Source organism: Pan paniscus, chromosome 21 (assembly GCF_029289425.2).
Source record: "Pan paniscus chromosome 21, NHGRI_mPanPan1-v2.0_pri, whole genome shotgun sequence".
Taxonomy (NCBI): domain Eukaryota; kingdom Metazoa; phylum Chordata; class Mammalia; order Primates; family Hominidae; genus Pan; species Pan paniscus.
Window position 1 is genome coordinate 43,170,948 of NC_073270.2, and position 4,189 is coordinate 43,175,136.

The 4,189-nt window shown below is 51.9% G+C and overlaps 1 pseudogene; it reads right to left on the reverse strand.

The window, feature by feature from the left end:
* Positions 1-1,252: 1,252 nt before the first annotated feature.
* On the reverse strand, positions 1,253-3,846 carry LOC129394911 (large ribosomal subunit protein eL8-like; annotated as a pseudogene).
* Between the last annotated feature and the right edge of the window lie 343 nt (positions 3,847-4,189).

The following is a 4,189-nucleotide window of genomic DNA, read 5'->3' on the forward strand; positions in this document are numbered from 1 at the left end:
CCCCTGCCTCAGCCCAGATGTAAGAATCTAGTGCCTGAACCACATCCATCCATCCATCCCTCCAACATCCATCCCTCCACCACCAAACATCAGTTGGACACTTCCTAGGTGCTCTGATTATGACACAGACGCCCAAACCCCAGGCTATGCCCTGCAGAAGCCCAGAGTTCAGGGAGAAATTCTCTTGAGATCTTGGCCTTCTGTTAACGTCTCCTTCCTGCCCTGCCCCCCACCAACTCCTGTGCACAGAAGTGCTGGGGAGGGAATCCTAAGCTCTGCTGTTTTCTCCACAGCCCCACTTCTCTATGGCTACCTGTGGCTGGCTCTGAACCCACCACCAGGCTCAGGCAAGGTCCAGAGCCCCAGGCCTGAACTTCCTGCCGCTTCTTCCTGTTCTGCCTTTTCTGCTGGGGCAGTTTTCTCTGGGAAACAGGGTGGCTTACTATCCATGCCTTTTTGCACACAGTAAAGTCCAGACGTAAGCTCCCATCTGCCTGGGGTGGAGACGGAGTCTCCCTATGACCACCCTACAGGTACGTCCTCCTACTCCACCTCTGGCCTCCTTCTTCTTCCTTCCCCCTCCACGTATTAAGAATAAGGCATCATTGAAAAAAACAAAGGAGGCTGAGAATAAGTGGAGAATCAAAGTCTGTGCAGTTGAAGAGCTGAGGCTTTGCAAGTTCAACAACAAAGAGAGAGGGACTGTGGAATCCAAACTAGATAAGAGTGAGGAAACTGGGTGGGAGGACAGTGTACAACTGGCAGGTGCGATGAGGACAATGAGGCCCTGGGTCGTCCCCACAGAGGCCTTTGCTGGCTGACTCCTGTCTTCCAGGAGCCCCTGGGCATGGGTATGAGGGCATCTTTCTCTTCGCTCAGACATGGAGCTTCCTGGGAAGAGGATCTGCACCTGGCTTCCTTTTGGGTCTCAGGTTGGAGAGGAGGATGGACAAATGGAAGGTGTGTCTTTCTACTAGTCTCTTTTGCTCCTCCTTTGCCGCCTCTCCTCTCACCCTTTATAACATTCATTTTCTTTTGAGACAGGGTCTTGCTCTGTTGCCCAGGCTGGAGTGCAGTGGCACAATCATAGCTCACTGCAGCCTCTAACTCCTGGGCTCAAGCGATCTTCCCACTTCAGCCTCCTGAGTAACTGGGACCACAGGTATGTGCCACTATGCCCAGCTAATTTTTTTGAAGCAAAATTTGTATCATTTTAATTATTTTTATGTACAGAAAACTCAACAGTGTACATTTAACCCAGTTTAGTGGCAAGTTCTTTAGCGTTTACCTTTTTAAGCTTGGCGATGCGAGCCACAGACTCGGGACCCAGGACATTGCCTCCCCAGTGATGGTGGATCTCATCGTATCTCTCATTGTAATTGGTCCTTATAGCTTCCACCAGCTTAGCCAAAGCACTTTTGTCTTCCCAGTTAACCTGTGTGAAGGCGACAGTGGCACAGGTCTTCCTGTGGACTAGACGCCCCAGTCTTGCCTTCCCCTTGATAATGCAGTAAGGGACTCCCATTTTATGACACAGGGCAGGCAAGAAGACAACCAGCTTGATGGAATCCACATCGTGTGCAGTCACCACCAGCTGAGCTTTCTTATTCTCCACCAAGGTGGTTACTGGGTGTTAACTCCTGCTTGAAGGACAGGTAGTCTCTTAGTGGAGATGTCCCCTTTGCCAGCAGTTTTCTCCTCGGCCTGGGCCAAGAGCCTCTGCTTCTTCTCTTGCTTTGTCTCTGGTCTGTACTTGTGGGCCAGCTCAAGCAGCTGAGTAGCAGTTTGGCGGTCCAGGGCCTGGGTGAACTGGTTAATTGCAGGAGGCACTTTCAGCCGTTTATAGAGGAAGGCTCTCTGATGCTGCAACCTGATACAGCGGGGCCATTTCACAAAGCGGGTGAGGTCTCTTTTGGGCTGGATGTCCTGTCCAACGCCAAAATTCTTAGGTCTTTTCTCAAACAGGGGATTCACCACTTTCTTGGCCTCCTGCTTCTTCACGACAGCAGGGGCTGGAGCCACCTTCATCCCCCGGCCTTCTTTCCTTTCGGCATCTTGGGCAGCGAGAGGAGAGAGTACACCCAGCTGATTTTTAAAAATTTTTTTGTAGAGATGAGGTCATGCTATGTTGTCCAGGCTGGTCTTGAACTCCTGGCCCTCAAGTGATCCTCCTGTCTCAGCCTCCCAAAGTGCTGGGACCACAGGGGCATGAGCCACAGCACCTGGCTGTAAAATTAATTTTTAATTACACAAGTCATTCACGGACCCACTGTCTTTGTAAAAAACAAAAATCAAAGTGTTGTACATAAGACTGGTGTTCTTGTCCACTTCCCATCCCATCTAGCCCAGGGTACAAATACTGCTCCCCCGAAGTAATCTCAGTATTGATTTGGGAGAATCATTCCACTCTCTGTATATGATATTTTCTCACGAAAAAAGGCAAGTCCTGTGGGTGGTGCTGGCTTTGGTTTTGATGTCAAATGAGAATCATATTGAACCAGGCACACCTGCTCTGTGGTGGGCTTTTCTGCACAACAGCGGATCACAGATGGCTTCCAGGACTCAGAATCTCTGCTGCATGGTAGTGCGGAGGCCAGGTGAATGGTGGTTGATGCCACTCTGTGGATGGGCATGTAGCTGCTTCCCCATGATCACTATTACAGACGAGCTAGCTGCAAACACCCCGGCCCAGCCTGCCCCCATCCCTCTGCATGCACAGTGCTCACTGAGCTCCAGGCTACGATCTGTTATGTCCTCCCCTCTCCTTCTCGACTCCATCTCCTCCTCCTGTCCTCCAAGGTCAGGCCCCACTCCTTGTCCTGGTCCCACTCTTCTGGCTGACACCGCTATCCCTCACTTGCCATCCGAACTCTGCCCTCAAATGCAGAATCAGACTTGAAACCAATATGGACCCAGAGCTTCTCACCCACAAGTCATCTTCACATTCCAACCCATCACCTCCCAGGGCCAGCCACACACTTCCTGGTCTCAGCACTGAGCATCACCACCTGCCAGGAGTTATCTCAGCTGCCAGGAGTTATCTCTGACACCTCCCTCTCCTGTCACCCATGGCACATCTGTCTCCCCTTCCTGCTGCTGAATCTTCCTCCAAGGGGCTGTTCAAGACCCTAACCCAACGCCTCAGCCCTGGCCACAGCAGGCCTTAGCATCTCATGCCTGGACCATAGGCCTGTGTAACTACTTCTTCCATTCATCCACCCACACATCCATCTATTTTCCTTCCTTCCTTCCTTCCTTCTTCCCTCCTTTCTTTCCTTCCTTCCTTCCTTCTTCCCTCCTTTCTTTCCATCCTTCCTCCCATTCATTTTTTATGTATCCATCCATCATTTCTATCCATCTACCCATCCATTCATCTATCCACCCATTCATCTATCCATCCATCCATCATCTACCCATCTATCACCCACCCATTCATCCATCCATCCATCCAACAAGCATACACTGAACACCTACTGGATGTTCTGCTGAACAAAACACACAGCTCCCAGAGCCCAGGAGACATCCTGGTGCATCTGTGTCCATGAGGAAGCAGACTCATCATCTGCAATGAAAATATGGGGTGATAGGTGCCACCCATGTGTTTGTGTCACTGTGCCTCACAGTGTGTGTGGTGTGTGAAAGGGAGAGATGTCCACGTCTCTGGGCCCACGCTAGATCTCTCTGCTGAAGCAGCGCGCTTTCAACCATGTAGCCCACTGAAGACCCTGCCAACAGCATTGACTCACTAAGTCCTCCACAGGCTCTGTGTTTTCCCCGTTTTCCCAAATCCAGGACTGAAAACAGGCAGGCCCCATGCCCTCTGCCTGCCTCCCACTTCCAGCCCAGGGCCACTTCCTCCTCTAAGGGCTCTCTCCCATCTTCTCCTCTGATCCTCTCTGTGCTCCCAGGCAGTGCCTTTGCCCTGGCAACAGCTGTCCCCTCCCGTAGACCCTCTCCTGCGCTGTTTCAGCAGGTGGGCAAGCTCACCCCACTCCTACCCAGGAGTCCTTCCTTCTCCCTTGACCTGTTCCCTTCTTCCTCCTATGCCTTCTTTCATCCCAGACCAGCCGGGTGGGAACTCTCATCCCTGGCTGTGGCCACTCCCTCCCTCCCATCCTGCTCACCCCTGCAGCTGCTCTGTACCTGCCAATGGGGAGAAGAGAGGCCTCCAAACCCCACAGCCCATTTT